General features: G+C 38.0%; 1 protein-coding gene across 1 annotated transcript in view; it reads right to left on the bottom strand.

Moving 5' to 3' along the window:
- The window catches only part of ADAMTSL1 (ADAMTS like 1), a 689,739-nt gene that overhangs the window by 386,884 nt on the left and 289,857 nt on the right, over positions 1 to 12,998 (bottom strand). The window lies entirely within an intron of this gene.

Below are 12,998 nucleotides of genomic sequence, written 5' to 3'. Positions count from 1 at the left end.
GCAACGATCTACCTCATTCAAGGGTTTTGTTGTTACAACCTCAAAAGAGTGATGCTAAGCACCTATTGCCAGGTGCTTGCAAATTAACCCTGAGTGCCTCAGAACAAATATACTCATCCAAAGGGCATGCAGGAAAGCCTGGTACATTTAGCTCCCATTTCTTTTCCTCTTTCTCCTCCCCTCTCTTTGCCACCAGCTCTACATTGCTCCCTGCTCTTCCCTGAGTCCCCATTCCGACTTAGCCCAGTGTGCTTCTGTTGAAACACTGTGCAGGCCTTTTTACTTCAATGACTATATAGCCAACCATGCATTTGTTTAAATGTGTGGTCCTCTATGCCAGTGAGCATTCATAGTAAATGCCTGTATTTGCATTTCATATTGCAACTTTGCACACAGTCATTGCACATTCAATTTTTTTTGAATATGTGATCAGAGTTTTCTTACATTTAAAAAAGTAAAGATGTTTATGCAAAAACTGTCTTAAGCAACATTACAGTTGAAATTCTTCTGGGAGCAAAGTGTTATTAAATTTTCAATAATGTGAACAATGATCAAAATTTTCAAACGTAGGCACCAAAAAAATTAGGCATTTAAATCCATAATTAGACACTTCAGTAAGTGACCTGGTATTCAGATACTGAGCACCTTCTATTGTCTTTGACTTAAAACTCTTTCAAGTTCTCAGCTGGTCAAAAATTAGACCCCACCTATAACTTGCTAAAGTCCAAACAGCTCAAGTCCAAAAAGAGTGGTTATTGTGAACACCCAACAACTGTGGAACTTGCTTTAAAAAAAGGAAACAAGACTATATCCAGATAAATAATACTGTATTGCTCGTGTGCCAAAGGAGGCCAAAACCGATCCGATATTCATTTACACCAACTAGATTTTACATAAAACATTCTTTGCAATTGCAAGCACATCTCCTTGGATCCCAAATAAACACTGAAAATATAATGGATTACAAACATCAGTGAAATAAGATGCCCAAAAAGATAGAATTGCAGCCTAGGAACATTTATGATGATTCAAATGAAAGATTGGTATGTCAAAGCCATCAAACTAATCCTTCATCAAATTTTGTGGGCACCATTCCTTTTACAAAGAATGAGTCTACTTGCCCCTCAAAAATGCTGGAAATGTTAAGGTTGAGATTTTAAATACTATGTACTGCTTCCATATACTCATGCCTTGCATATGTTAAAGCACAAAATTACCATAACAAATAGTAATTTATCCCCCTTGCTTTGTATTTAGGACCCAATTCTCAGATTCAGCCAAGCCCTACTTGAAGTAGGAGACGGTTTTTGGAGATTTGTACATATGGAGACAAAGATGGCCCTTGCAGCTACTGCATTCTGGGGCCATCTGGAGGCCAGTTCAGTCCTCTTTGTTTATGGCAGAGCAGCCTATTAACTATTATCATTAAATTATTGTATTATAATAGCACCTTGCAGTCCTAGTAGACCATGCATAGTTTCCACTGGCAATGGTGCCACAGAACCACCTTGGGAACCAGACATGAAGACCTATTCCAAACACTTACCCTTTGCCCCAGTTTACAGCAGGGCCACAAAGGGGTGTACGTAAAGATGCTGTGCAGACCCTATGTAATATAGTGGTACAAAGGAGACAAAGTACACAGAATCATACCCATTTAAGTTTGTATTTTGTATATTTTTAATGTTTATTTGGGATCCAAGGAGATATGTTTGCAATTGCAAGGATAAATTTTAAATATCTTAGCATGTACAATGTTATTGTTGCTGTGCAAATCAAGCTGTGTTTATTTAAAATCTTTAAGGGCCTTCCCAAACAAAGTCACATCAATGATTAATATCTAGTTATGTATATACAGAAACTTAATATCCATTAGTGGAGAACTGAATAGCTATAATTTCTAGATTGCAGATACAAACCGAATTCAAGGTGGTAGTGATCAAGGATTGAAAAGCCATCAGATGGAAACAATGTAAAATGGAATAAATCTGTAGTCTGTTTCCAGACTCTTGAGGACACGTGTCTATAAAACGGACATCATCAGAAGTGAAATATTGCCAACAGTCTCATTCAGTGCTTGTCTTCTGTAGAAACACATTGTAGTCCTCAAGTTCAGCATGGGGAAGCTTTCCTCGTGGACCAGAAGAGGACTCCAGGTGTTCTCCATCGCTCATGATTAGAGCTAATCCAAAAACTGGAACTATTAATAACTTTTTGTGCATGTGTTTTTCAACCAGTTACACTGGTCAAAGTTTTTTTGAAAATTTGTTTTAAAAAATTGTTAAAGCTTTTCTGGATTTTTTGACAACCTCTCCTACATAAGCACCTCCAAATGTACTCTGACACAAAGTTCTTAGGCTCAGTGAGGAGTTCTCTTCAAAGACGGCGTACTATCTATGGCCTCTATTCAGCAAAGCACTTCATATAATCTTAACACCACTGAGGTCAATGGGATTTAAACACATGCTTACACTTCAGTAGGTACCTAAGAGCTTTGCTGAATTGGGACATATTTTCCACACTTCTAGAGCACATCTAACTAACATTTAAACACCACCTTGTCTTGTTTGAAAAGATGGGAAGTAATGGCAGCCAGAAAATAGGACATGGCAAGTGGCACTCTAGTCATCCAGCTCTAGCAGTAGGCAGAGTCAAAATCCACTACAAATACCAGTCAACTGCTGCCATATTCACAAGGCAATATCCCAAGCTCACTGCATATAGAGTACAGTTTCATGCATGTGAAAACAGGGTAGAACTAAATATAAGGTAGGGATGTATAATAAGTGACGAAGAAAAAGAGGAAATGATTTCTCAGTGGAGTTTCCCCACTTTGGTTTGTGGTAGCAATTCAGTTTATTTCAAGTTCTGGGAAAGGTTGAGAGTGTTTTGGGTTTGAATGTAGCCCAAACCTAACTTCAGAGGTTTGTCCCATCCCCTTTTTCATGGAAATGGCATTTTTATGGTTCACCACCCGTTGAAACAGATTTGTTGTAAATTGAACCTTGACCTTTTTGTACAACCAGTTAGTGACTAACACTGTCCTGCTGTTTAATAACTGTACACACTAAAAAAGAATATTCAAAATGTCCATAAACAAGCCATATTTGTATATTTTGAAACTAGCAACCCTCTAACTTCTAAATAGCATTCTATTATGAGGAATATTCATGGTGTCTGATTCCATCACCTGAGGACAAGGGTTTTTTTGCCTCTATGTACTGGTGCTTAACAAACTGACCCAACACTTCTAACACAGAGGATGGGGCCATCCATTCCCCCCAGTATATTAATACTCTCACAATGGTACAATTTATGCTTTTTCAACTGACTGTCACTTCCTCCACCATTAAATTGTGATTGGGTGACTGTTTAGCTACAAAGCAAGGCTATATATCTCACCATCATTGACACCTAGCTCTTGAAAGCTTAGGTAACTGTGAGGCCCTTGATATTCAAGGTTATATATCAAAAAACAAAATGTCAGACTTGCAGGTTTTCCAGTTCTCTCATCTTTCTGCATCCAGGCAAAGTAAAGAATCCTCAAAGTAAAGCTACTAGACACTGTGCAACTTTCAATAATCTAACGTCATGCCTTCTTATCTATGATATACAGTGAATCTCGCCAGTCAGTCAGCTACATGTTCATGATTTAGGGAAGAGTATGTTGCCCTTTCTTTCTTTTTCTTTCATTCTTATTTTAGTCAAGCCACTCTCTTGGAAGGAAGCAAGAGAGAATTCCCAATAGTGCATAGGGAAATGAATAGAGGTATTGTTAGCCCAAAGAGGATCTGAATGCTTCATAAGAATATCAGGCTTTGCTTGCCATTTTCCTCTATTTCCTTTAAGTGTTTGGAAATTACTAAGTTGTTACCAAGAAGAGCCTTCTTAAATCTCATCCAGACTAATTAACTAGGGCTCCCGTTATGTCGGCAACCAAAAGAATAATTTAACAGAGTGTGTTAGTGGTTGTGAGGGGAGGGTAAAGTGGTGTGGGCGTGTGGGTAGTTTTAGGTGTGGTTTTATTTTTCCCCTTTTAATAACATGTTAAGCATAATTATACTCCTGTCATCTGCACCTACAGGACAAGTTTTTAGTCACGATACCTTGCCTAGCATGTAGATGTTGACAGGCTCCTGTGACTCTATTCCAGGCAGTCTTACTCTAAAGATGACAGGACTCTTGCCAAGATCCAAGCATCAGAATCCCTAGGATGACAAGACTGCCCTAAATGACTAGGATAAGAGAACATTACACTGGAGAAGGGTACGGTTAACTTTTGGGACCACTGGTTAGAGATCAATCTAATTGGGATGAGGGACTTTGCTTCAGGATGTTGACTGTAACCTGCCTACACTTAAATTTTAACAGTTCAGAGTTCTGGGCAAAATGCTGTCAAGGCACAGGTTCAGTGGACTAGACCACTAATACACTTTTGTAAGATCCTTAAAAATAACTTAAACTGGCATGTGAAAGGGCTACCTAGAAGTACAACAAGATCATAGCTTAAATTTGCAAAAAGTCATTACTGTTGTAAGGAATGGAAGTTCAGAATGCATGAAGCATCATAGCAAGTGAAGTCACCTATCAATGAGTGTTTGTGGTTTGATGTCATTATCCATGGTGGGAAGAGGAGGGAAAATCTACATACACACCTCCAACAAGGACTGAAATATTCACTAAAACATTACATATCTTAGTGCCTTCTGGAAAAGGAGAAAGACAGATTGATGCATATACATTAAAACACCACAGCCTACATCACACTGTTCCTCCACTGCCCTGTTAGAGGTACTATTGGCTTTCTAATTAAGAAATACATTCATTCAGATGGGTTAAGGGATCAGATCTTCCAATGCCCTGAGAAAAAATATTTTCAGCCTTGAACATTCTGCTTGGGATTTGGAGAGCAAATTTGGATGTTAATTAAGAGGGAACGCTTGTGGCTGATTTTGCAAGTCACACACTTAAGAATGGAAATGCCTGCCTTAAAATTCCCTGCTGTTTGTCTTGTTTTGACTGATGGCCTGTGCATTTCTGATAAGCACTTGGCAGTGAACCAATATGAATTTGATTTAATCACTTTACAGACTCATCCTTTGAGCATTTAAGGCATTACCACTTCTAAGGATAAATGATACCTGAAGAACCACATTTTAGAGTATTGCTTGCTGTTATATTCAGTGTTCTGTAAATATACAACATACCATATGTTGACAAAAAATCCTGTGAGAAATGCACCAGCCCTAGAATTACCCAAAAGGCATAAAAACACCTGATTGAAGGCTTATACTAGAACAACACTTGAATTGCTTCTGGCTCACTGTAGGTTGGTATGCAAAAGCAGCCAGGCCATGAGATTAACAGAAACTTCATGTTGGATGAGATCAAAAGCACGTTTTGCACTAGTGGTTTCAACTTTATCAAAGTTTGATAGCTCTCCTTGGAGATGTCACTGACACTAATTCACAGCAGTTCTTGAATTGTGGACAGCAGTGGGTCAGGTTTTCTTTGGCAAGTTCCTTACTTTATGGTATGAAATATCAAAAATAAATATCATATAGGGAACACATGATGGCGAGGCATAAAGGTTTTATCAGCATCCGTTAGAGAAGGCTGTGTGAACTCCCAAATGGCAAAGCCATGAATTGAGCTACGCAGGTCATCCAACAATAAAATATTTATGCCCCACCACACCATCTTATTTTCTGTACTGTTGGCTGAACTTGGTGCTTTGCAGCCAGGCCAAAGGCAAAAGGGAAAAACACTATGTTTTAGTTACAAACATTGCTAACCACTGTAAGAGCAGTTGTCAGAAAAAGAATGGACTTTATCAAGGTTTGTGAAGCTGACTCTTATAAACAGAATATACTGGGAAACCAGTTCTCACAAACAGAATTAACCACCAAGAATTGCTTACTTAGTAAGTACCAGACAATAGACTGCATCAGCTCACAAGTAAAATTTTATTAAACAAAACATGGGATTTGTTTGTTGTTGTAGTTATAAATATTATGTAAAAAGAGATACGTAACCAGAATAAGAAAGTAGTTATTAAGGAATTAGTATAGTATATTTAGAATGTTTTATATTCATGTTAAATGATGTTACTCTAAAATCATACTATAGTTAGGTCCTGTAAACTCTGGACGATTATTTCTCTGTATACTGCAGGAAAATACAACAAGACTTAAGAAATATACTCAACCCTCTGCCTTTAGGTATTCTACTATATTTGGCTACTACAGACCTCCTATCTTGCAAATATGTATGGAGTCAGATAAGAGAAAGTCTGTAAGGATTATAGTGTTAGCCAATATCACATACATTATTATATATAATATCCACATATGTTTTGTATAACTATGCATTTTATTCATGTTAATCTCTTCCAAAATGCTTTTTACTTAAGTTAAACTATCTAACTACAGGGAACTGTAAAATGTTGTGATTTTGGTGCTAGGTAATGAGACATTCCAGAGGGACAGGACAAGGCATAAATTCTATTAATGCATAGCTAATGTGCCCTCTATATCAAACTCTAGCTGGTACAGGACGTCTCTAAAGGTTTGCTGACTTTTGGTATGCTATGGTCAAAACTAGATCAACTGGGTTACAGTCTCTGCCCAGTTTATTGCAGAGTTTGTGCCAGCTAGCAAAAAGTTTCCAAAGACATGTCAGAAAAAGATAGAGAAGAACAATGTGTTAGGTTTAAAGAAATAATGAAACCCTCCTCTGTTATAAACAACCCTAGTATAAAAAAAGAGATAAATAGAAGCTCAGATTTTGAGACAGTTGACCAGCTGCACTGCTGCCTCCCAGATCAGCTGGTAAAGTACTAGCCTTCCTGTCTACATTAATTTTTAACTAATAACCTATATGAATCAAAATTGATTAAGCCTACCTATTTGACATCTTGTTATTGAATTAAATTGAACCCGTAGCACTACATACCACATTACACAAACGAGCTATTTCAAAACAGAATTATTGGGATTATCTTGCATATCCTTCCACTTATAAAATGAGGCTTCCTTAATACCATGAACCCAAGTGTACTACAGTCAAAGGGAGAAAAATTATAACTAATATTTTTGAACCCCCTAAAATTACAAAATAATGCTGCAATTTTAAGGGCTGGTATCTTCTTACCAGGGCTAAATAAAAGTGCTTTTCAGCATTAAACAAACTCCTATTTCTGGTCCAGATAGGGTGCAAAGATACCAGACTCTAAATCGGTCACTGGTACAAGACACAATATTACTCATCATGCACCTATGATTACTGTCATTTTAGGGGGGAATCCCACATTGTGGTAAAAAGAAGAAAATGTTTCTGTGTTAGGCTGTTGGTTTTTTAAAATGGCTGCTGTTTGAAGCTTCCAGGAGATCTGAAACATTACAGTGCCTAGCACAACGGGACCCTGATCCACAAGTAGGGCCTCAGTCTTCAAACAGACCAGCAGGGCCCATCACAGTAACCTTACCCAGTCTTCTTAGGTTCTGGGCTCAGTCTGCCCACACTGACCTGCTCATGGTTCTGCTACCAGGCACCCGGTCTTTGGCAGCCTTCCCTGGGCTCAGTCCTGCCTGTAATGAGCTGTCCACGATCCTGCTGCTCTTCCAGCCAGCCAGGCACCCAGTTTTTACCTCCTCAAGCTCCAGGCAGCAACTGACTGCTCTATCTCCGCTGCTTCCTTTTATTCTGCCCTGATTGGTCACTCTAGAAGTCCCTCTGATTGACTGCTCTCCTGCAGACATTCCAAGCTGCCTGGAGGACTCCTCTTCTCTTTTCTGGGGCAGGGTGAGGCAGGGCTGTGAGGCCTTCAGACCTAGTCACAATCACTTATTTACAGGAGAGATTAAAAACAGGGGGTCACTTTTGCAAGTTCACACTTGGAACTGCACACTGACACTGATTTTTGTTCCCAGGACATAAAGTCCATAAGTCTTATGTGCAAATGTCTTGGGACATACTACTTCCACTTTTGGAATTTCAATTGTTAAAGCAACTATTGGACACCTGCACCGAACATCCTTTCCCAGGACCTCGGTGGTCTATAAAAAGTTACCATGGACCCTCAGTACTCAGGGTGGTGTAAACTCCTTGGCCAATTGTATAGTGTTTTGTGTTCCTTTTCAGGTTGAAGTTTCTCTATCAGCAACTATAATTCCTTGCAGAGAATTTCCATGCTGAAGCTTTTTCTAGTCTTAATATAAATATGCAGCATAAGCCACTCAATCATCTATTCTCCAACAATCTTAGCATGTGTCAACACCAGCAAGATGCAATAGCTAGATAAATTATTAATCTCTGTATAAGACCATAAGAATGGCCACACCAGGTCAGACCAATAGTCCTGCAAGCCCAGTATTTTGTCTTCCAACAGTGGCCAACGCCAGATGATTCAGACAGTGAATAGAACAGGGCAATGTATTGAGTGATCCATATCCTGTAGTACAGTCCTAGGTTCTAGTAGTCAGAGATTTAGGGACACCCAAAGTATGTGTCCCTGACCATCTTGCCTAATAGCCATTGATGGACCTATTCTCCATGAACTTATCTAATTCTTTTTTTTAACCCAATTACACTTTGGGCCTTTATGGCATCAACTGGCAACGAGTTCCACAGGTCTGTACACTGTGTGAAGGAGTACTTCTTTAGGTTTTTAGTCTGCTGCATATTAATTTCATTAGGTGCCCTTTGGTTAGTGTGTTATGTGAAGGGGTAAACACTTGCCTATTCACGTTTTTGATGCCATTCGTTATTTTATAGATTTCTATTATATCCCCATAGTTGTCTTTTTTCTAAGATGAAGAGTCCCAGTCTTTTAAATTTCTCCTCATATGGAAACAACAAGGAGTCCAGTGGCAAGTTATTCCATATCCTTAATCATTTTTATTGCCCTTCTTTGTAATTTTTCTAATTCTAACATACCTTTTTTGAGATGGGGTGACCAGAACTGCCCAAAGTGTGGGTGTAACAAGAATTTATTTGGTAGTAGTAGTATATTTTCTTCCTTATTATTTATGTCTTTCCTAATGGATTTTTTGGACGGCTGCTGCACATTGACCAGATTTTCTCAGAGAACTAACAGTAGTGCCTCCAAGATCTCTTTCTTGAGTGGTGACAGATAATTAAGACTCCATCATTTTGTATGTATAGTTGGAATTATGTTTTCCAATGTGTATTACTTTGCATTTATCAACATTGATTTTCACATGTCATTTTGTTGCCCTGTCAACCAGTTTGAGATCGCTTTGTAACTCCTTGCAATCTGCTTTGGACTTAACTATCATAAGTAGTTTTGTATCATCTTCAGATTTTGCCATCTCACTGTCCCCCACCTTTTCCACATCATTTATGATTATCTTGACCAGCAGTGGTCCCAGACCAGATCCTTGGGGTCCCTGCTATTTACCACTTTCCATTGTGAAAACTGATCATTTATTCCTACCCTTTGTTTCCTATCTTGCAACCAGTTACTGATCCATGAGAAGACCTTCACTCTTATCCTATGACTCCTTACTTTGCTTAAGAGCCTTTGGTGAGGGACCTTTTGAAAGGCTTTCAGAAAAAGTCCAAGTTCATGATATCCACTGGATCACCCTTGTCCACACGTTTGTTGACACCCTCAAAAAATTCTAATAGATTGGTGGGGCATGATTTCCCTTTACAAAAGCCTTGTTGAGTCCAAAATCATGTTCATCTGCATGTCTGATAATTCTGTTCTTTATTATAGTTTTAACCAATTTGCCTGGTCCTGAAGTTAGGCTTACCAATCTATAATACAATAGCCAGGATCACCTCTGATTTTTCTTTTTCAAAAATCAGTGTCACATTAGCTATCCTCCAGTCATCTGGTACAGAGGCGGATTTAAGCGATCGTTTATATACCCCAGTGAGTGGTTCTGCAATTTCATATTTGAGTTCCTTTAGAACTCTTGGGGGGAATACCATCTGCTCCTGGTGACTTACTACTGTTAAATTTATCAATTTGTTTCAAAACCATCTCTACTGACACCTTAATCTCGGACAGTTCCCTAGGTTTGTCACCTAAAAAGCACGGGCTCAGTTATGGGAATCTCCCTCACATCCTTCTGCAGTGAAGACATATGCAAAGAATTCATTTAGCTTTTCTGCAACAACCTTGTCTTCCATGAGTGCTTCTTTAACATGTTAATCATCCAGCAGTCCCATTGATTGTTTGACTCCCACTTCTGCTGTGTAAATTTTTTTGTTGATAGTTTGTGTCTTTTTGCTAGCTGCTCTTCAAATTCTCTTTTCGCTTGCCTGAATTTATGTTTTCCTCAGTAGGATATGACTTCCAATTTTTAATGTGTATCTTTTTGTCACTACCACTTCTTTTACTCCGTTGTTTAGCTATGGGTATCAATAACCATTTATTTTTAGAAGGGTGGAATAGGTTTCATCTCTATGTTTATGAGCTGTGTCTCAATATACTACTACACTGGGAGTAAACAAACCTTGTGGCCAGTCATTTATGACAACAACTCACTTTGGTTGGGCTTACCTTGAAAAATTTCACTTCATGTTAACTTTGACATATAGAAAATTATACATTTTGCCTAATTACCTGTGATGTTTGAATGTATTGTATGTTAAGTATATTAGTTACCCTTCTTAAAGTATGTGATCAGTGTTTGTGGTTACCATCTTCCAGCAATAGACCTTCCTGTTAAGATATCTTTTGTCATTTCACTGAGTTTGTAACCACAATAATTTAAATATCTTTAGTTCCTCAAACTTAATCAATTTTTTAATAATAAGTCTGATTTCTTATGAAAGGAGATTTTATTTCCTCAGTCTTGACTACAGTACCTAATGACAAATTTAAACCACCATACCATATTTCAATGAAAACCAGATCACAAAGAGTCTGATCCTCTTACGTAAGTGTTACAGAACTGTGCACTTAGCAAGGGAGCTGTTTCTCAGTCTGAAAACTCATCTTCTATGAGTCACAGAAAACAGCTTCTGTTAGCTGGTTTAGGGGTTCAAGCCCAGAATCATTACTGATATTCAAAGCTGTCTAATTATTAATCAAATCAATATTTTCTGGGTACTAACACACCATCCATAGAAAAGTTTTCCGGTACTGAAAGTTTTAGCAATATACTAACTCCTTGTAGGGTATGAAACCATATCTATTAAAAAAAATCACATTTTTATTGCCATCTTGCTTTTTCCTTCCTGCCGACTCCAACTCTTTTTAAGAACCAATCTCTCATGAACTCCTTGAATTAGAGATTAGTGCTTCATGACCTTTGAAAACTGGGCTTTAGTATTTTATATGGGATACACTAGAAACTACTTCTATAGCTATAACAAGATTTTGGGAGAGGGAACATAGATTGTAATGGCCTAACTCTGCTCTCATCAACTTCAATGCGAGCAGCAATAGGTGAGGGCTGAGCACTTTGAAAATCCCATCCTAAAATCATATTGGAAGTGGATAAAGTCTGACAGGAATCAGAATATATTATATGATTTTTAAGGTTTGATGTCTAACTTGCTAGGAATATTTTTGCTGACAGTACAAAAATGTTCAGGACCAGTAAATAGGTTAATGTTTGTAAAGCACTTTGAAAATGTCAAGCACCATATAAATGCTTAGCAGTATCATTCTCCCTCTAGAACTGTCAAGGTATGAAACCTTAGCACTAAAAATCTGACAAGATCCCAATTTTTCAATTGTATACAACATTCATCCATTACTTTGAAAGTAGGTGATATTTTATACTTGAAAACTGTCACTGATCCCTTACTCTAGCAGTGTTGTTGTTTTTTTTTTTAAACACATTGAGCCAGGTTTGACCATAACCAAGTCCCAGCCTCTGGACCAGTTTAATTTCTTGGGCATGAGCGTATTCAAAATTAAATACAAAGGTGAGTTCATAAGCTCTGCTTGTGAGAGAATTTTTCTGAATGAAAAATACCCTTAAGAATTCTATGCACTAGATGAATTAGAATTCTATGCACTAGAATTCTATGCACTAGATGTGTGTCCATCATTATTTCTATTATCGATAATTATTGTGGGGGAGTAAGGCTTTGATTTTGACTTTATTCCTTAATCAACAGCAGCACACAAGGTCTTAGTCAAAGATTTACCTTTATCCCTTTTTGGTTGTTTTTGTTAAGCAATTCAACAGTTTTTATAAACATTGACGTGTGCTCGTCCATGTATTGAGACAGGCAACAGTGGTGATATTTGTTATGCTAGTTATTCCAATGGGAACACTAATCCATTGGGAAGTGGACTGCATTCAAGAACTTCACATTTTTTAAAATGGGAAAAACAACCCCCGGAAATCAAATGGGATCATAAATTAAAAATAGTCTATATATATGTTCTAATATCAGCTAGCGCCAATAAACTGTATGTTCCACAAAGAAAATCATATGTAGTGTATGGCCAACATACAGTAGGTCATTAAAAAAAATCTGCTTAGGTTATGAAAAGTGTGGGCAAATACCTTATTTAACCAATAGACTCAGAAGGAACTGCTCCAGTTCATTCAGTATATACATCTTTTAGAAAATAAATATTTATACTCAACATGGACTGGAAACAATAGATTCTGGGGATCTATTGCATAAATATGGATTGTTAGGGTTTCTCTACTCCTCAAACTGCCTCATTAATGTAATTAGGTGAGTCAGGGAACAGGCAACAAAGGAGTTCACTTCTGAGTCATACCACTAAGTGTGCTTAAATGAAGTTGTTTCTGCCACAGTACCTGCAGCAGGGCCTATGCACTGGCATGGCAATTTCAGTCCCCTCTGCCATGACTCTGAGTACATCAAGCTCTTATAAATCAACCTCAGTGATAGGTTCATCCTTTGTCCTGGTCAGTAATAATGTAAAGTAGTTTACACATGATGGTTGTCCAGTGGCTTGTATGAGACTTCTCTCAGTCCATCCCCTTGTGGACAGTTGCCAGGAACAGAAAACCACACCACAATTGGCTTTA

Source organism: Eretmochelys imbricata, chromosome 5 (genome assembly GCF_965152235.1).
Source record: "Eretmochelys imbricata isolate rEreImb1 chromosome 5, rEreImb1.hap1, whole genome shotgun sequence".
Lineage (NCBI taxonomy): Eukaryota > Metazoa > Chordata > Testudines > Cheloniidae > Eretmochelys > Eretmochelys imbricata.
This window is presented reverse-complemented; position numbering and strand designations above follow the sequence as displayed.